Genomic DNA, 20,955 nt, shown 5'->3' with positions numbered 1-20,955 from the left:
AGCTCATCAGCTTGGGGGACAGACAGCACACTGCCTCCGAGGTCAGGGATGCCATCCTGGCTGAGATGGCTTTTCCCTGCTGCACCTGGGGCCAGGCATTTTTGTCATGTGTGATAACGGCAGGAACCTGGTAGCGGCTCTGGAGCTTGCCAGCCTCCAACACATTCCATGCTTGGCCCATGTCTAACTTAGTGGTGCAACGTTTTTTGAAAACATACCCAAATGTACAGGAGCTACTGGTGAAAATGCGGCGCTTGTGCACCCACTTTTGCAAGTGTAAAGGAGCCGCTGCTAGCCTCAAAACACTCCAGCAATGCCTACATCTGCCTGAACACCGGCTGTTGTCCGTCGTCCACACACGCTGAAACCCTACAATACCATATCTTGACCAGAGTGTGTGAGCTGCACAGACCTTTGATGGAGTTCCATCTACAAAACCCAAGGGTTCCTCAAAGTCAGCTCCCTCAGTTTCTGCACCATAAGTTTCCAGGGGTGGCAGAGTTATGGCTAGAGGCAGAGGCATGGATAGGGGTGATGTCTAGGGGCAAAAGCAGTGTGGATGTGGAGGCAAGCTAAGCAGCAAAAACTGGGGATACAAGCATAGGCATGGACTGGGGTGATATCTAGGGGCAAAAGCAGTGTGGATGTGGAGGCAAGCTAAGCAGCAAAAATTGGGGGTACAAGCAGAGGCATGGACTGGGGTGATGTCTAGGGGTAAAAGCAGTGTGGATGTGGAGGCAAGCTAAGCAGGAAAAAAGGTGGCTAGAGTCAGAGGCATGTCCATAGTCACAGGACAGCTGCATAACAGAAGCTAGGCCTGAGCCAGCAAGGCCCAAGATGGCCTTTTTTGGGCCTGCTGGCTACTGCGCCACCTCACTGTGCTGTCCACGCCAGCACTTTTCCCCAAACATGAGGCGGTCCCTAAGTTCAGCGCTTAGCCCAAAAGTTCCACGTGACCAGCTACGCATGGACAAGTGCATGCGGACAGGGATGCTACCTTTCAATCTTGGCACAGTGGTTGAATGTACTTGAGGTGGGGACCGGGTCGCAAAATGTGGACTGACTTGACTCCCCACACAACATTCCTGGGAGGAGGGCTGAAACACCACCCTCCTCCTCCTCCACCATCAAGTGGACCCCAGCTATGAGCTGGAAACGCTGCAACACTGGTGTGGGGAGACGTCAGCAGGCCGTGCTGAAGCTCATCAGTTTGGGGGACAGACAGCACACTGCCTCTGAGGTCAGGGATGCCATCCTGGATGAGATGGCAATTTGTTTTTCCCTGCTGCCCCAGGGGCCAGGCTTTTTTGTCTTGTTGGAGGGCTCTGGAGCTTGCCAGCCTCCAACACGTTCCATGCCTGGCCCACGTGTTCAATGTAGTGGTGCAACGATTTTTAAAATCATACCCAAAATTAGCGGAGCTAAGGTTGAAAGTGCGGCACTTGGACACCCACTTTCCCAAGTCTACAGTACCTGGAGATAGCCACAATACAATCCAGCAAGGCCTACATCTGCCTGAAGCACCTACTGTTGTGCGAGGTCACCACACACTCAAACCCTAGATACCATATGTTGAGCAGGGTGTGTGAGCAGCAGAGACCTTTGATGGAGTTCCATCTACAAAACCCAAGGGTTCCTCAAAGTCAGCTCCCTCAGTTTCTGCATCATGAGTTTCCATGGGTGGCAGAGTTATGGCTAGAGGCAGAGGCATGGATAGGGGTGATGTCTAGGGGCGAAAGCAGTGTGGATGTGGAGGCAAGCTAAGCAGCAAAAAACCTGGGTAGAAGCTGAGGCATAAACTGGGGTGATGTTTAGGGGCGAAAGCATTGTTGATGTGGAGAGAAGCTAAGCAGCAAAAACTGGGGATACAAGCTGAGGCATGGGCTGGGGTGATGTCTAGGGACAAAAGCAGTGTGGATGTGGAGGCAAGCTAAGCAGGGAAAAAGGTGGCTAGAGGCAGAGGCATGTCCAGAGTCACTAGACAGCTGCATGACAGAAGCTAGGCCTGAGCCAGCCAGGCCTGAGCCAGCAAGGCCCAAGATGCTGTCTTTTCTAGCCTCCTTAGAAAAATTCCCCCATCGAGGCCATGTTCCTCGATGGGGGAGATAATTTGTTAATGTATAGGTCGAGGACAAACTGAGTGTGGTTTTTGCCACTGCACCTGGGCCCAGGCATGTTGTCAGGTGTGATAATGGCCGTAACCTGGGATTGGTTCTGTAGCTTGGCAGCCTGCAACATGTTCCATGCCTTGGACACGTTTTTAACTCAGTGCTGCTTTTTAAAAAAGTACCCCAATGTTCCTGAGCTACTGGTGAAAGTGCGGCGCTTGTGCGGATAGTTTTGAAAGTCTATAGTAGCCACTGCTAGCCTCTATGCACTCCTACAACGCCTGTATCTGCCCGAACAACGGCTGTTGTGCGACGTCTCCACACTGCTGGAACTAAACATATCATCTGTTGAGCAGAGTGTGTGAGCAGCACAGACCTTTGATGGAGTTCCAACTCCAAAACCCTTGGGTTCGTCAAAGTCAGCTCCCTCAGTTGCTCAACCATGAGTGGCCATGGGTGGCAGACTTATGTGAAATCCTATCCCATCCATTGCACTGGACACAAAACATTAGCATGCGCTCACAACTCCGGATATGGCAGCTGCGTTAAGCAGGGTGCAGGGTACAACACAGACCAGGCCCGAGCACCAGGAACAGGTGTTAGAAATAGTGCAGCATCCGCCATTTCCTTCCAATTTTGGGGTTGTGGACCCGCCACCGATGTTTCTGGACCTCAGTGAGGATGAGACACAGTTGCCATCAGGGCAAGGTGTGGCTATGTGCGGTTTGCAGTAAGGGGACAGTGCACAATTGGAAGAGGAGTTGGTGGATGACGAGGCCACCGACCCCACATGGACAGGGGTGATGTCTAGGGGCTAAAGCAGTGTAGATGTGGAGGGAAGCTAAATCAACAAAAAACCTGGGTAGAAGCTGAGGCATAAACTGGGGTGATGTTTAGGGGCGAAAGCAGTGTAGATGTTGAGGGAAGCTAAATCTACAAAAAAGCTGGGTAAAAGCAGAGGCATAAACTGGGGTGATGTGTAGGGTAGGGGCGAAAGCAGTGTAGATGTGGAGGGAAGCTAAGCAGCAAAAACAATGGGCAGAGGCGAAGGCTTGCAAAACTCTAGCCTGTTGGAAGACTTATTCCTAGGTGTGGGACACGTTAATGGCCCCCCTGGACAAATTACCGCCACTCAGGGGCCTACTGTCACCAGGAGGGACAAGTATAGGCGCATGTTGTGGGACTACCTGGCCGACCCCAGCTCTGTCCTCTCCGATCCCTCTGTGCCCTACACTTATTTTCTCATAACTTTTTCGGCAATACACAACTCCTGTCAAGTTCCCTTGGGATCTCAGAGGATGTGGCCTCAGTGCTGAAAAACACATATGAGTTCCCTTGGCAATGTGCTGTAAGAGAACCCTGGAGCTGCATTAAGTGACCATAGCATCCAGCATGGCAAAAATGTGTACCACTTACATGCATGGTAACTTCAGTGCTGGAGTTGTCAATGGACAGTGTAACAGGATTAGCTGAGGGATCGCTGTCTTAACCACTTTTTGGCACAAAATTAAAGTCCAAAGCCAAGTACGGTGCAAGGATATGATGCAAGGACACCTACACATCTGTCTCTGATACATTGGGGAGTTCACGCTCATGCGCCCTTTTGGCCTGCACCATCATGCGCCTCTTCCCAGCCACTCCACATCTCCCAGGCTTTTCATTGTAGGCAGAAGTACAGCACAACCCACCCACATGCCCAAGCCTTTAACAGCCTCATCGAAAAACTGCTGGCCCTTTAGATGTTGGCGTTTAGGCTTCTGGATACCTAGGCCTTCCGTCAGCAGATGGAAGCTGTGGCACCTCTCTATGCTGGGCCTAACAGTTACTACTTCTCTTGGTGTGCTGTCCCTGCCTTGCACCTGCATGTGTCCCATAACATCAGTCGGGCACAGAGCTCCGCGCTTTGCTGCAAGGTCCACTTGACCATCGACACATGGACAAGTGCCTGTGGTCAGGGATGCTGCTTATCTTTAATGACAGGCAGGGTGAATGTAGTGGAGTCTGGGCCCGGGGTGCAAACTGGGGTGGCCTATCTCCTCTCCCAGGCCAAAATTCATGGCAGGAGTAGACTGAAACCCTACTACGCTGCAACCTCCACCCCAGCTACTAGCGGCAAACGCTAAAACACTGGCGTGGGGAGATGTCAGCAGGACGTGCTGAAGCTCATCAGCTTGGGGGACAGACAGCACAGTGCCTCCGAGGTCAGGGATGCCATCCTGGCTGAGATGGCAATGTTTTTTCCCCTGCTACACCTGGGGCCTGGCATTTTGGCGCCTGTGATAATGGCCGGAACCTGGTAGCACATCTGGAGCTTGCCAGACTCAAACATGGTCCACACATGGCCCACGTTTTCAACTTGTTGGTGCTATGTTTCTTTGAAACCTACACCATTGTGCCTGATATACAGGTCAAAGTGGGGCCATTTTCGTAAGTGAGAACTAGCCTCTGCTAGGCAGAAAACATTCAGAGCACACTCCTCTCATCTTCGCACCGTTGGCTGGCGGAGGAAGACGAGGGGGATGGAGTGGCATCTGATGTCCCTGTCCCACACGAGGCTAGAGGGTGCACTTCAGTGCATCCCATTGCTTCACCACAGATGGTGTGAAGGGGAGTGGGAAATGGAGAGTGACCCTTACAGTTGGGGCCAGCAAAGGCATGCCAAGTAACACACTGGCACACATGGCTGACTTGATGTCTGGTTGCTTTTCAAGAGTCAAACGCATACTTTACATCATAGAAAGCAAATAATACTGGATTTTTGCAAGCCTCGAACCCCAGTATAGGTCTAATGTTTGTTCCTTTGTTATATTAGGGGAGAGGAAAAAAAAATGCTAAAGTGATGCATTTAGCGTACATAGACTGACTATTAATGTGTATCCCACTTAGCGTTGTTGGGGTTACACACCGTCACAACCTGGCTAAAGCTTCTATAGCTGTTAATAAAGTCAACATAACTTTACAGTATCCAAAAAGACATCTGGTACTGACAGAGAGCAAGACAAATGTCAATAAAAGCTGTGAGCTCTGAACACCCAGAGTGACTTTGGCGTCATCATTATAAGGGAGCGGGTGGTAATGAATAACTTGGCAGTGCCTAAAACCCAACAAGCTTACAACTATATTTACATTAAGATACACAAATGACACTTTTTAGGAGCATGTCATGAGACAAGCTAATAAGATCTTCCTTTGTGCAGTGCTATTTGAAAGTTAATAGCTGCCTTCATTTTAATTAAGGAGAAGGTGCAGACAGATTAGATTTAGAACATGTTGTCTTCATTGTCAGAATCCTCTAGTATCCTACAGTATCCTACAGTATCCTAGTATCCTACAATCCTCAGAATCCTACAGTAGTAGGTAATGGGTTTTTTGGGCCGAGCTGTCTGGGAACGAGCTGGTGCAGCACTGACAACCTGGGTGAATATGGCAAGAGCCTGAGATGTAGGGTGAATGTATCCCCAAATTATTTGGGGAATTACCAGTCAGAAACTGGCACTATATGCCAATAGCAAGAATTTAGGGTGTATGTAGCCCCAGTATATTCTTTGAATTCCCAGTCAGACCCTGGCACTATAGGGCAGTAGCAAGAATTGAGGGTGTATGTAGCCCCAATATATTCTTTGAATTCCCAGTCAGACCCTGGCAGTATATGGCAATAGCAAGACTTGAGGGTGACATGAAAGCCCCAGTATATTTTTTACAATTCCCAGTCAGACCCTGGCACTATATGGCAGTAGCAAGAATTGAGGGTGTATGTAGCCCCAATATATTATTTGAATTCCCAGTCAGACCCTGGAACTATATGGCAGTAGCAAGAATTGAGGGTGTATGTAGCCCCAATATATTCTTTGAATTCCCAGTCAGACCCTGGCAGTATATGGCAATAGCAAGACTTGAGGGTGACATGAAAGCCCCAATATATTTTTTACAATTCCCAGTCAGACCCTGGCACTATATGGCAGTAGCAAGAATTGAGGGTGTATGTAGCCCCAATATATTATTTGAATTCCCAGTCAGACCCTGGCACTATATGGCAATAGCAAGACTTGAGGGTGGCATGAAAGCCCCAATATATTTTTTCAATTTCCAGTCAGACCCTGGCACTATGTACCAATAGCAAGAATTGAGGGTGTATGTAGCCCCAATATATTCTTTGAATTCCCAGTCAGACCCTGGCAGTATATGGCAATAGCAAGACTTGAGGGTGGCATGAAAGCCCCAATATATTTTTTCAATTCCCAGTCAGACCCTGGCACTATATGGCAGTAGCAAGAATTGAGGGTATATGTAGCCCCAATATATTTTTTCAATTCCCAGTCAGACCCTGGCACTATATGGCAGTAGCAAGAATTGAGGGTGTATGTAGCCCCAATATATTATTTGAATTCCCAGTCAGACCCTGGAACTATATGGCAGTAGCAAGAATTGAGGGTGTATGTAGCCCCAATATATTATTTGAATTCCCAGTCAGACCCTGGAACTATATGGCAGTAGCAAGAATTGAGGGTGTATGTAGCCCCAATATATTCTTTAAATTCCCAGTCAGACCCTGGAACTATACGGCAGTAGTAAGAATTGAGGGTGTATGTAGCCCCAATATATTCTTTGAATTCCCAGTCAGACCCTGGCAGTATATGGCAATAGCAAGACATGAGGGTGACATGAAAGCCCCAATATATTTTTTACAATTCCCAGTCAGACCCTGGCACTATATGGCAGTAGCAAGAATTGAGGGTGTATGTAGCCCCAATATATTATTTGAATTCCCAGTCAGACCCTGGCACTATATGGCAATAGCAAGACTTGAGGGTGGCATGAAAGCCCCAATATATTTTTTCAATTTCCAGTCAGACCCTGGCACTATATACCAATAGCAAGAATTGAGGTTGTATGTAGCCCCAATATATTCTTTGAATTCCCAGTCAGACCCTGGCAGTATATGGCAATAGCAAGACTTGAGGGTGGCATGAAAGCCCCAATATATTTTTTCAATTCCCAGTCAGACCCTGGCACTATATGGCAGTAGCAAGAATTGAGGGTATATGTAGCCCCAATATATTTTTTCAATTCCCAGTCAGACCCTGGCACTATATGGCAGTAGCAAGAATTGAGGGTGTATGTAGCCCCAATATATTCTTTGAATTCCCAGTCAGACCATGGCACTATATGGCAGTAGCAAGAATTGAGGGTGTATGTAGCCCCAATATATTCTTTGAATTCCCAGTGAGACCCTGGCACTATATGGCAATAGCAAGACTTGAGGGTGGCATGAAAGCCCCAATATATTTTTTCAATTCCCAGTCAGACCCTGGCACTATATGGCAGTAGCAAGAATTGAGGGTGTATGTAGCCCCAATATATTCTTTGAATTCCCAGTCAGACCCTGGCACTATATGCCAATAGCAAGAATTGAGGGTGGCATGAAAGCCCCAATATATTTTTTCAATTCCCAGTCAGACCCTGGAACTATATGGCAGTAGCAAGAATTGAGGGTGTATGTAGCCCAAACATATTTTTTCAATTCCCAGTCAGACCCTGGCACTATATGCCAATAGCAAGAATTGAGGGTGTATGTAGCCCCAATATATTCTTTGAATTCCCAGTCATACCCTGGCACTATATGCCAATAGCAAGAATTGAGGATGTATGTAGCCCCAATATATTCTTTGAATTCCCAGTCAGACCCTGGCACTATATGGCAATAGCAAGAATTGAGGGTGGTATGCAGGCCCCTATATCTTTTTTGAATTACCAGTCAGAAACTGGCACTATATGGCAATAGCAAGAATTGAGGGTGTATGTAGCCCCAATTCTATTGTTAGGGGAATTACAGTGTATTCAAGTTAGATTCTGGGGTGGAGTGGGGGTGCACACTGTTGGAACGTGGATCGGGGGTATATAGGGTATATGGGAATACACTTTCAGTGTATTCCATTCAGGATCCTCAACACTGTGGAAAGCTGGGTTGCGCAGATTGAGCCCGTCAATGCCACGTTACACTGACAAGCTTCTCCCTGGAATTTAGCGCTTAAAAGAGCTGTTGGTTTTCTTCTCCTCTCCTATCCTATCCCTGCCTACCAGAATCTAATCCATATCTAAATGGACGGAGACCTCGATCCCTGTCGAAGTGCAAGCTCTCTCGGACTCAAAGATGGCCGCCGCTGTTCTTCTGAATCAGAGGTCACATGTTTTCGGCAGCCAATGGGATTTTAATATTTTTTTCAATATCCCTGTTGTCGTACTTCCTGTCCCACCTCCCCTGCGCTGTTATTGGTGCAAAAAAGGCGCCAGGGAAGGTGGGAGGGGAATCGAGTTTTCACGCACTTTACCACGCGGTGTTTGATTCGATTCGAACATGGCGAACAGCGTGATATCCGATCGAACATGTGTTCGATAGAACACTGTTCGCTCATCTCTAAAAATCACATATAATGAAATATTGCAGCTTATTTTCAAAGACCAATCAATTTTATTTTGTTGTGTTTATTCAGTTTCACCATATAACTCCTTGTACAATAGACCCGAGGAGGTCTGCTTTCTGGTACTGTATGTCCTTCTGGATTTAAAAAAAAAAACAAAAAACGATCAGAATACATTACAAGGTAGAGAGTAAGCATTTTAGAAAGAAATATTAGGTTTCATACACACAACAGTGAAAAACAAATATGTTTCTAGAACAATGGACGCCAGTGGAGACATAATTTTTTTTTTTTTAAAGAACCATTTTAACAGACCGTTTAGAAAAAAAGGACATGTCCTATTTTTTGCCCATTTTCACAGACTGACCAGTACAAGTCAATGGGGCAGTTTTGTCCTGACTTGCACACTAGTTTTCTGACAAAAAAAGACATAAAAAGTTGCAATTTTTTGTTTAAATATGAATTTTGGATAAGCAAATTATCACTTTTTTGTGCTGCCTTCGCCACTTTCCCAAAAGGGAAGATTGACAAGGACGAGCATGGGCAGGGCCATCGCCATCCAACATATCTATCATCATTTATGCCAGAAATGACGAGGGAAATGTATACCAGCTATGATCTGCAAATATTTTCTCCAGGCATACAGCATATCAGATCATATATTGTAATGCCGTCCATCATACATCTGTTTCATTGTGTCTCTTTTTAATGTCCATCAAAACGAAATTGCATCCATGTGATGACAAGTAAAAACAGATGAGTGGGTTGGGCCAAAAAAACAACAAAAAAACAGACCAATGAAGTTCATTCATTTTTTTAACTGACAGTTAAAAACAGATGAAAAAATTATACAAAATGGACGATAAAAACACAGGAAACTGATGCAAAATAAGTGACATGTTGATGGATGTTAAAAACTGCCAGTTTAATCTGTTTTTAATGGGCTTTTATGGTCATGTGCATGTAACAGAGAAACTTTCTTCCTCTTCTTAGCTTCCTTATTCCAAGGAGTTTGCCACTTTCAGACCAATATTGAGAGACAAATCGTTTTCATAATAAAAAGTAAAATTTTTGCTGTCATTGCTTCTGGTACTTCTAGTGGAGAAAACTCTTAGGTTTGGTGCACACAGAGTTCTTTGGTACTGATATTGGCACAAGGAAGGGCCAGACAGACATCAAAAAGCCCTCCTTTCCCTTCCCCAGCACCCCAAACCCACCAAGCACTCCATGAGGTATCTAAAAACCCTCCCCGACATCCGCCGTTACAGCCGAGATGCGGAGATCTGGTTGCTATGGCGACCACGCTGAAGTAGAGTGGCCGCCATTATTTTTACAGACCCGGCATCCGCTGTAAGCGTCAGTTCACACGTGAAAACCTCCTAGCTTATTTGTGTGAGGTTAAAAACTGCAGCAAGAAGGGGGCCACACGGTGGCTCAGTGGTTAGCACTGCAGCCTTGCAGCGCTGGAGTCCTGGTGCTCAAATCCCACCAAGGACAAAAAACCATCTGCAAGGAGTTTGTATGTTCTCCGCATGTTTGCATGGATTTCCATCCCATATTCCAAAAAAGACATACTGATAAGGAAAAATGTGCATTGTGAGCTCTATGTGGTGCTCACAATCTACATTTAAAAAAACAAAAAACAAAACGCGGCGGGTTTTTTCGACGCGGTTTTTTGCATTCCGCGCAGTTTTTGACGCGGTTTTTCACAAAAACGCGTCGCGGTTTTTGCCGCTGTTTTCGCTAGCGTTTTTTTTCTCCAGCCCATTTTTTAATAGCCAGCACACTGGGCATGGTGAAATCCCTCCCCTTTTTGCTCTAGGCGCCATTTTCCCTGTGGAGAACACCGAGGGAAACTCCAGGCAAAAGCCAAAAAAACAAAACAAAAAAAAAAGAACGGAAGAAGACAATAGCCAGCGCAGGCTACGGCTATTCGCAGTGGCGGTGGGCATGGCCAGGCGAAGGCGAGAACAACGTGAGGTAAGTTCACAAATACATTTTATTTTTAAATAAAAAAAAAAGCAGTACTGTACTAAAATGTTCTTTTCAATTTTGACAGGATGACGAGGAACGCCAAAGACCAAGGCGGAAAAGAATGTGGGTCCACCCCATAAATACATTACGGCCAGAGAGGGGACATTTGGGACATTTTTATCACGAGCTCAGACAGTAAGTTACTTTTTTTTTATGTTTTTAGTGTTTTTTAATGTAATGAAATATAGAGTAGTATATTATATATGTATGTATGTGTATATAGTCTAGTATATTATATATGTATGTATAGTCTAGTATAATATATATGTATAGGGTAGTATATTAATCCGTATGTATAGCCTAGTATATTATATATGTATGTATAGTCTTGTATCATATATATGTATGTATAGGATAGTAACTTAAATCCGTATGTATAGGCTAGCATATTATGTATGTATAGTAGAGATGAGCGAACAGTGTTCTATCGAACTCATGTTCGATCGGATATTAGGCTGTTCGGCATGTTCGAATCGAATCGAACACCGCGTGGTAAAGTGCGCCATTACTCGATTCCCCTCCCACCTTCCCTGGCGCCTTTTTTGCTCCAATAACAGCGCAGGGTAGGTGGGACAGGAACTACGACACCGGTGACGTTGAAAAAAGTAGGCAAAACTCATTGGCTGCCGAAAACATGTGACCTCTAATTTAAAAGAACAGCGCCGCCCAGGTTCGCGTCATTCTGAGCTTGCAATTCAACGGGGACGGAGGTTTCCGTCCAGTTAGCTAGGGCTTAGATTCTGGGTAGGCAGGGACAGGCTAGGATAGGAAGGAGAAGACAACCAACAGCTCTTATAAGAGCTAAATTCCAGGGAGAAGCTTGTCAGTGTAACGTGGCACTGACGGGCTCAATCGCCGCAACCCAGCTTTCCCAGGATCCTGAATGGAATACACTGACAGTGTATTCCCGTATACCCCATATATACACCCCAAATCCCCGTTCCAACGGTGTGCCCCCCCCCACCTTCACCTCAGAAATACCCTGCAAGTCCCCTAGCAATAGAATTGGGGCTATATACACCCACTATTTTTGCTACTGCCATATAGTGCCATTGTCTGACTGGGAATTCAAAGAATATATTGGGCTTACATATAACTTCAATTCCAGGGAGAAGCTTGTCAGTGTAACGTGGCACTGACGGGCTCAATCGCCGCAACCCAGCTTTCCCAGGATCCTGAATGGAATACCCTGACAGTGTATTCCCGTATACCCCATATATACACCCCAAATCCCCGTTCCAACGGTGTGTCCCCCCACCTTCACCTCAGAAATACCCTGCAAGTCCCCTAGCAATAGAATTGGGGCTATATACACCCACTATTTTTGCTACTGCCATATAGTGCCATTGTCTGACTGGGAATTCAAAGAATATATTGGGGTTACAAATACCCTCATTTCTTGCTACTGCCATATAGTGCCATTGTCTGACTGGGAATTCCAAGAATATATTGGGGTTACAAATACCCTCATTTCTTGCTACTGCCATATAGTGCCAGTTTCTGACTGGGAATTCAAAGAATATATTGGGTTTACAAATACCCTCATTTCTTGCTACTGCCATATAGTGCCATTGTCTGACTGGGAATTCAAAGAATATATTGGGGTTACAAATACCCTCATTTCTTGCTACTGCCATATAGTGCCAGTTTCTGACTGGGAATTCAAAGAATGTATTGGGTTTACAAATACCCTCATTTCTTGCTACTTCCATATAGTGCCATTGTCTGACTGGGAATTCAAAGAATATATTGGGGTTACAAATACCCTCATTTCTTGCTACTGCCATATAGTTCCATTGTCTGACTGGGAATTCAAAGAATATATTGGGGTTACAAATACCCTCATTTCTTGCTACTGCCATATAGTGCCATTGTCTGACTGGGAATTCAAAGAATATATTGGGGTTACAAATACCCTCATTTCTTGCTACTGCCATATAGTGCCATTGTCTGACTGGGAATTCAAAGAATATATTGGGGTTACAAATACCCTCATTTCTTGCTACTGCCATATAGTGCCATTGTCTGACTGGGAATTCAAAGAATATATTGGGGTTACGTGCACCCACAATTTTTGCTACTGGTATATAGTGCCAGTTTCTGAGTGGAAATTCCCCAAATAATTTGGAGATTCATTCACCCTACATCTCAAGCTCTTGCCATATTCACCCAGGTTGTCAGTGCTGCACCAGCTCGTTCCCAGACAGCTCGGCCCGAAAAACACATTACCTATATAGAGGATTTGGACAATGAAGACAACATGTTCTAAATCTAATGTCTGCACCTTCTCCAGAATTAAAATAAAGGCAGCGTTTAACTTTCAAATAGCACTTCACAAAGGAAGATCTTATTAGCTTGTCTCATGACATGCTACTAAAAAGTGTCATTTGTGTATCTTAATGTAAATATAGTTGTATAAGCTTTTTGGGTTTTAGGCACTGCCAAGTTATTTATTACCACCCGCTCACTTATAATGCTGATGATGCCAAAGTCACTGTGGGTGTTCAGAGCTCACAGCTTTGGTTGACATTTGTCTTGCTCTCTGTCGGTACCAGCTGCCCTTTTTGGATACCGTAAAGTTATGTTGACTTTATTAACAGCTATAGAAGCTTTAGCCAGGTTGTGACGGTGTGTAACCCTAACAACACTAAGTGGGATACACATTAATAGTCAGTCTATGTACGCTAAACGTATCACTGAAGTAATTTTGTTTCCCTCTCCCCTAATATAAGAAAGGAACAGACATTACACCTAGACCGGGGTTCGAGGCTTGTAAAAATCCAGTATTATTTGTTCTTCATGATGTGAAATATGTGTTGAAAAGCAACCCAAGATGAAGTCAGCCATGTGTGCCAGTGTGTTACTTGGCATGCCTTTGCTGGCCCCAACTGTAAGGGTCACTCTCCATTTCCTCCATTTTCCACTCCCCTTCACACCATTTGTGGTGAAGCAATGGGATGCACTGAAGTGCACCCTCTAGCCTCGTGTGGGACAGGGACATCAGATGCCACTCCAACCCCCTCGTCTTCCTCCGCCAGCCAACGGTGCGAAGATGAGAGGAGTGTGCTCTGAATGTTTTCTGCCTAGCAGAGGCTAGTTCTCACTTACGAAAATGGCCCCACTTTGACCTGTATATCATGCACAATGGTGTAGGTTTCAAAGAAACATGGCACCAACAAGTTGAAAAACGTGGGCCATGCGTGGACCGTGTTTAAGTCTGGCAAGCTCCAGATCTGCTACCAGGTTCCAGCCATTATCACAGGCGCAAAAATGCCAGGCCCCAGGTGTAGCGGGGAAAAAAAAATGCCATCTCAGCCAGGATGGCATCCCTGACCTCGGAGGCACTGTGCTGTCTGTCCCCCAAGCTGATCAGTTTCAGCACGGCCTGCTGACATCTCCCCACACCAGTGTTACAGCGTTTGCCGCTAGTAGCTGGGGTGGAGGTTGCAGCATCGTAGGGTTTCAGTCTACTCCTGCCATGAATTTTGGCCTGGGAGAGGAGATAGGCCACCCCAGTTTGCACCCGGGGACCAGACTCCACCACATTCACCTTGCCTGTCATTAAAGATAAGCACTGCAGCATCCCTGACCACAGGCGCTTGTCCATGTGTCGGTGGTCAAGTGGACCTTGCAGCAAAGCGCAGAGCTCTGGGCCCGACTGATGTTATGGGACACATGCAGGCGCAAGGCAGGGACAGCACACCAAGAGAAGTAGTAACGGCTAGGCCCAGCATAGGGAGGTGCCCCAGCTGCCATCTGCTGACGGAAGGCCTGGGTATCCAGAAGCATAAACAAACACCAACATCTCCAGGGCCAGCAGTTTATCGATGAGGCTGTTAAAGGCTTGGGCATGGGGGTTGGTTGTGTTGTATTTCTGCCTACAATGAAAAGCTTGGGAGATGTGGAGTGGCTGGGAAGAGGTGCATGATGGTGCAGGCCAAAAGGGCGCATGAGGGTGAACTCCCCAATGTGTCAGAGATAGGTGTGTAGGTGTCCTTGCATCATTTACTTGCACCATACTTGGCTTTGGAAGTTAATTTTGTGCCAAAAAGTGGTTAAGACAGTGATACCTCAGCTACTCCCGTTACACTGTCTATTGACAACTCCAGCACTGAAATTACCACCTTTGGAAGTGGACCACCACTTCTAAGATCCCAAAGGAAGTAGGCAAGAGATGTGCAGTGCAGAAAAAAAGATGAGAAAATAAGTGTAGGCAGTAGAGCACAGAGGGATTGGAGAGGACAGAGCTGGTGTCATCCAGGTAGTCCCACAACATGCGCCTATACTTGTCCCTCCTGGTGACACTAGGCCCCTGAGTGGCAGTAATTTGTCCAGGGGGGGGGCCATTAACGTGTTCCAGACCTAGGAATAAGTCTTCCAACAGGGTAGAGTTTTGCATGCCTTTGCTTCTACCCACTGTTTTTGTTGAATTAGCTTCCCTCCACATCTACACTGCTTTAGCCCCTAAACATCACCCCAGTTTATGCCTTTGCTTCTACCCTGTTTTTTTTGTTGAATTAGCTTCCCTCCACATCTACACTGCTTTAGCCCCTAAACATCACCCCAGTTTATGCCTTTGCTTCTACCCTGTTTTTTTTGTTGAATTAGCTTCCCTCCACATCTACACTGCTTTAGCCCCTAAACATCACCCCAGTTTATGCCTCTGCTTTTACCCCCAGTTTTTTATGCTTAGCTTGCCTCCACATCCACACTGCTTTTGCCCCTACACATTACCCCTATCCATGCCTGTGCCTCTAGCCATAACTCTGCCACCCATGGAAACTCATGGTGCAGAAAGTGAGGGAGCTGACTCTGAGGAACCCTTGGGTTTTGTAGCTGGTACTCCATCAAAGGTCTCTGCTGCTCACACACCCTGCTCAACATACGGTATCTAGGGTTTGAGCGTGTGGTGACCTCGCACAACAGTAGGTGCTTCAGGCAGATGTAGGCCTTGCTGGAGTGTATTGCGGCTAGCTCCAGGTACTGTAGACTTGGGAAAGTGGGTGTCCAAGTGCCCCACTTTCACCCTTATCTCTGCTAATTTGGGGTATGTTTTTAAAAAATCGTTGCACCACTAGATTGAACACGTGGGCCAGGCATGGAACGTGTTGGAGGCTGGCAAGCTCCAGAGCCCTCCAACAAGACAAAAAAGCCTGCCCCCAGGGGCAGCGGGGATAAACAAATTGCCATCTCATCCAGGATGGCATCCCTGACCTCAGAGGCAGTGTGCTGTCCGTCCCCCAAGCTGATGAGCTTCAGCCCGGCCTGCTGACGTCTCCCCACACCAGTGTTGCAGCGTTTCCAGCTCGTAGCTGGGGTCAATCTAACAGCGGAGGAGGAGGGTGGTGTTTCAGCCCTCCTCCCAGGAATGTTGTGTGGGGAGACAAGTCAGTCTACCACATTTTGCAACCCGGTCCATGCCTCAAGTACATTCAACCACTGTGCCAAGATTAAAAGTTAGCGTCCCTGTCCACATGCACTTGTCCATTCATAGCTGGTCACGTGGAACTTTTGGGCAAAGCGCTGAACTTAGGGACCGCCTCATGTTTGGGGAAAAGTGCTGGTGTGGACAGCACAGTGAGGTGGCGCAGTAGCCAGCAAGCCCAAAAAGGGCAGAGTGTCCACAAGCCGGGACTCCAACATCTCCTGGGCCAGAATTTTTGAGATGAGGCCGTTGAAGCCTTGGGCATGTGGGTGGGTTGTGCTGTACTTTAGCCTGGAATGAAAGGCCTGGGAGATGGGGAGTCGTATTGCAAAGTGTGTAAACCACACTCAGTTTGTCCTCGACCTATACATTTAGAAATTATCTCCCCCAGCGAGGAACGTGGCCTCGATGGGGGAATTTTTCTAAGGAATCTAGAAAAGAGGGCATCTTGGGCCTTGCTGGCTCAGGTCTAGCTTCTGTCATGCAGCTGTCTTCTGCCTCTAGACATCCCTTTGCCTCTAGCCACCTTTTTCCCTGCTTAGCTTGCCTCCACATCCACACTGCTTTTGCCCCTAGACATCACCCCAGTCCATGCCTTAGCTTGTACCCCCAGTTTTTGCTGCTTAGCTTGCCTCCACATCCACACTGCTTTTGCCCCTAGACATCACCCCAGTCCATGCCTTAGCTTGTACCCCCAGTTTTTGCTGCTTAGCTTGCCTCCACATCCACACTGCTTTTGCCCCTAGACATCATCCCTATCCATGCCTCTGCCCCTAGCCATAACTCTGCCACCCCTGGAAACTCATGGTGCAGAAACTTTGGGAGCTGACTTTGAGGAACCCTTGGGTTTTGTAGATGGAACTCCATCAAAGGTCTGTGCAGCTCACACACCCTGCTCAAGATATGGTATTGTAGGGTTTCAGCGTGTGTGAATGACGGACAACAGCCTGTGTTTGGACAGATGTAGGCCTTGCTAGAGTGTTTTTAGGCTAGCAGCGACTCCTGTACACTTGCAAAAGTGGGCGCACAAGCGCCGCATTTTCAACAGTAGCTTCGGTACATTTGGGTATGTTTTCAAAAAAACGTTGCACCACTAGGTTAGACGTGGGCCAAACATGGAACGTGTTGGAGGCTGGCAAGCTCCAGAGCCGCTACCAGGTTCCAGCCATTATCACAGGCGTAAAAATGCCAGCCCCCAGGTGTAGCAGGGAAAAAAAAGCCATCTCAGCCAGGATGGCATCCCTGACCTCGGAGGCACTGTGCTGTCTGTCCCCCAAGCTGATGAGCTTCAGCACGGCCTGCTGACGTCTCCCCACACCAGTGTTTTAGCGTTTGCCGCTAGTAGCTGGGGTGGAGGTTGCAGCGTCGTAGGGTTTCAGTCTACTCCTGCCATGAATTTTGGCCTGGGAGAGGAGATAGGGTACCTCAGTTTGCACCCCGGGACCAGACTCCACCACATTCACCCTGCCTGTCCTTAAAGATAAGCAGCATCCCTGACCACATGCGCTTGTCCAAGTGTCGGTGGTCAAGTGGACCTTGCAGCAAAGCGCGGAACTAAGGGCCCACCTGATGTTGAGTGACACGTGCTGGTGCAAGGCGGGGACGCCACACCAGGAGAAGTTGTGACGGCTAGGGACGGCATAGTGAGGTGCCACGGTTGCCATCAGGTTCGGGAAGGCGGGAGTTTCAACAAGCCGGAACGCCAACATCTCCTGGGCCAGCAGTTTAGCGATGTTGGTGTTCTAGGCTTGCGTGGGTGGGTGGTTAGCGGTGTATTTCTGCCGGCGCTCCAATGTCTGAGAGATGGTGGGTTGTTGTAAAGAAGCGCCTGATGGTGCCTTTGATGGTGCAGGAGAAGGAGATAAGACAGAAACAAGGGAGGATGAGGGAGAAGTCAACAAAGTGGCGGAGGCAGATGAAGTGATGTCCTGGCTCGTCCTCTGGAGTGCATCGCCAGCACTGTGAGCAGAGGCAGTGGCATGAATGGCGGGCGACGTTTGTCCTGCCGTTGCTGCCTGCCACTGATTCCAGTGCTTGGATTCCAAATGACGGTGCATTGAAGTGGTGGACAGGTTGCTCTTCTCAGGGCCCCTACTCGATTTCGAGAGGCAAATTGTGTAGACGACACTATATCTGTCCTCGGCGCATTCCTTGAAAAAACTCTACACCTTCGAGAAACGTGCCCTCGATGGGGGAGTTTTTCTGGGCTGGGTACAAAAGGGAACATCTTCGGACATTCCGGGTCTGGCCTGGCTTCGGTGAAGCTGTTGACCTCTGCCTCTAGCTACCCTTTTTGGTGCTGCACCTGCCTCAACATCCACACTACTTTCCCAGCTTGACATCCGCCTTGTCCAGGTGGGGTCGGTGTCCTCGTCGTCCACCACCTCCTCTTCCAACTCCTGTCTCGCCTCCTCTTCCTGCACAATGCGCATGTCAACTGCATCTCATCGTCGTCGATGAGGGTGGGTTGCTGGTCATCCGCCACCAAATCGACCAGAGATGGAGGAGACTCTAGTGTTTGAGCATCTGGACACAGATACTCGACTGTTAGGTCCGTGGAATCGCGAAATGGAGGGGCAGGTTGCGGTACAGTCAAAGGAAGGGAGAACAGCTCTGGGGAGCAGGGACAGTTGGGGTTATTGTTCTGGGAAGATTGGGAATTTTGGGTGGAAGGAGGACAAGACTGTTGGGTAAGAGGAGGTAGAGGCTGACTGGCTGGTGGACAATGTGCTTTAAACGTTATCCGACAGCCATTGCAAGACCTGTTCCTGGTTCTCGGGCCTACTAATCTTTGTACCATTCAGCCTAGTTAATGTGGAACTTTTGTGCAAAGCGCAGAACTTAGGGCCCGCCTGATGTTAAGGGACACACGCTGGTACAAGGCTCAACTCACCCTAAGTGCCAAAAACACTGCTGGTGCAAGGCTCTACTCATGCCAAGGGCCTCAATCTCTGCTGGTAGCTCAGCTTAAGGTCCTGTAACTTTGTTTGGAAGGGCTCATGTTAAGGGCTAGAAAAGTGAATTTTGGAAGGTCTTACCACATCACACACACAGACACACACAGACACACACACACACACTCAAAATGACAGTTAAGGGTGAGGGCTTTTGGATTTCCCATTGTCTATTCCATCCGTGGTTGTCATGGGGAACGTGATTTAAAGGGGTGGTTGTTACTGTTTGTTGAGCTTAAATTGGGGTTTGTGTCTATCCATTTGGGGAGTAAAGAAGGTTTCCAGGTATTTTCCCACTTTGATAGAGGTTTTTTGGAATGTGTAAAGTGTGTAGTTGTTAGGCTGTGATGTTGGGGTAATAGAGGGTCTTTGGTGTGTTAGATGCCCCCAGACATGCTTCCCCTGCTGTCCCAGTGTCATTCCAGAGGTGTTGGCATCATTTCCTGGGGTGTCATAGTGGACTTGGTGACCCTCCAGACACGGATTTGGGTTTCCCCCTTAACGAGTATATGTTCCCCATAGACTATAATGAGGTTCGAAACCCGTTCGAACACACGAACAGTGAGCGGCTGTTCGATTCGAATTTCGAACCTCGAACATTTTAGTGTTCGCTCATCTCTAATGTATAGGATAGTAGAATCCGTATGTATAGGCTAGTACATTATATATGTATGTATATTATGTACTGTGTACACGATGGTAATTTTTTTTACAGATGCCCAGAAAAATTTCAAAACTTCATAAGAATGACCACTGCCACCTTTGACAGGATGCTACGGCTCCTCACACCCCACCTTTTACATCAGGACACCACCATGAGGGAGGCCATCAGTCCCACGGAAAGGCTGCTCATCACGTTGCGGTAAGTTATCAAATGTGTACCTTTCTGTTTTTACTGTTTTTATGTTCACTCTATTTTTTTTGTTGTAATTTAGAGGGAATCCATATAGAGTAGTATAGAGGGATGCTGATGTGTAGACATAAAATAGGGTCCGAACCCATTATCATGCATAATGGAATGTCACAATAGGAAGTACTAGTAAATAGCAGTAGAGTGTAGAGTAATGATTTTATTTTATTGTGCGCTAATTTTTTTTTTTCTCTTTTTTTTTCTAGGTTTCTCGCAACAGGGGAGAGTTTTGCATCCCTGCACCTCCAATTCTGGGTGGAAAAACAACCCTATCTGGAATTGTGAGGTGCACATGCCATCTGATCTGGCAGCACTTGCAACCCATAGTGATGCCCAGTCCGACCCAGGAGATTTGGTTGCAGGCAGCAGCAGGCTTTCAGTCTGTGGCCAATTTCCCCAACTGCATAGGTGCTGTCGATGGGAAGCATATACGTGTGCAGAAGCCACCGCACTCAGGATCACTACTTCAAATACAAGAAGTGCTTTTCAGTGGTCCTGATGGCGGTTGCTGATGCCACATACCGTTTTATTGCCATCGAAGTCGGTGCCTATGGTAGTACTGGGGACTCCCGGGCGCTACTGTCATCAGTTTCGGGTCGCAGAGTTCTGGTAGATCAGGTGACTCTACCTCCACCAAGACCACTTCCGGGTGCCACGCATTCAGTCTCCTTCGTCATGGTAGGGGATGAGGCATTTCCACTGAAAGAGAACCTGCTGCGTCCTTTCCCACGGAGGAGACTGGATGCCCGGAAGAGGGTCTTCAACATGAGGCTGAGCCGGGCACGACGCTTCGTGGAGTGCACCTTCGGGATCATGACTAGTAAGTGGAGGGTCCTCACCTCTGCAATGCAGTTGGCTCCCGACACCGTGGATGTGGTCGTCAAAGCTGTCTTTGTGCTTCACAACTATGTTCGGGAGTACGAAAGCCCGAACATTGTAGTAGAGCCACAGGCAGCTTTGAGCGACCCAATTGGCCACGGTCGGGCAGCTGACGCAGCTGTACGGCTGAAAGATTCCTTCGCTGACTATTTCATGAGTCCCGAAGGTGCCGTGCCTTGGCAGTTTTCTCAGCCTCAGTGATGAGCAGCCTGACTGGGACTGAAGA

The sequence above is a fragment of the Leptodactylus fuscus genome, chromosome 6, assembly GCF_031893055.1.
Source record: "Leptodactylus fuscus isolate aLepFus1 chromosome 6, aLepFus1.hap2, whole genome shotgun sequence".
Classification (NCBI taxonomy): domain Eukaryota; kingdom Metazoa; phylum Chordata; class Amphibia; order Anura; family Leptodactylidae; genus Leptodactylus; species Leptodactylus fuscus.
Note: the sequence above shows the minus strand (reverse complement) of the source record.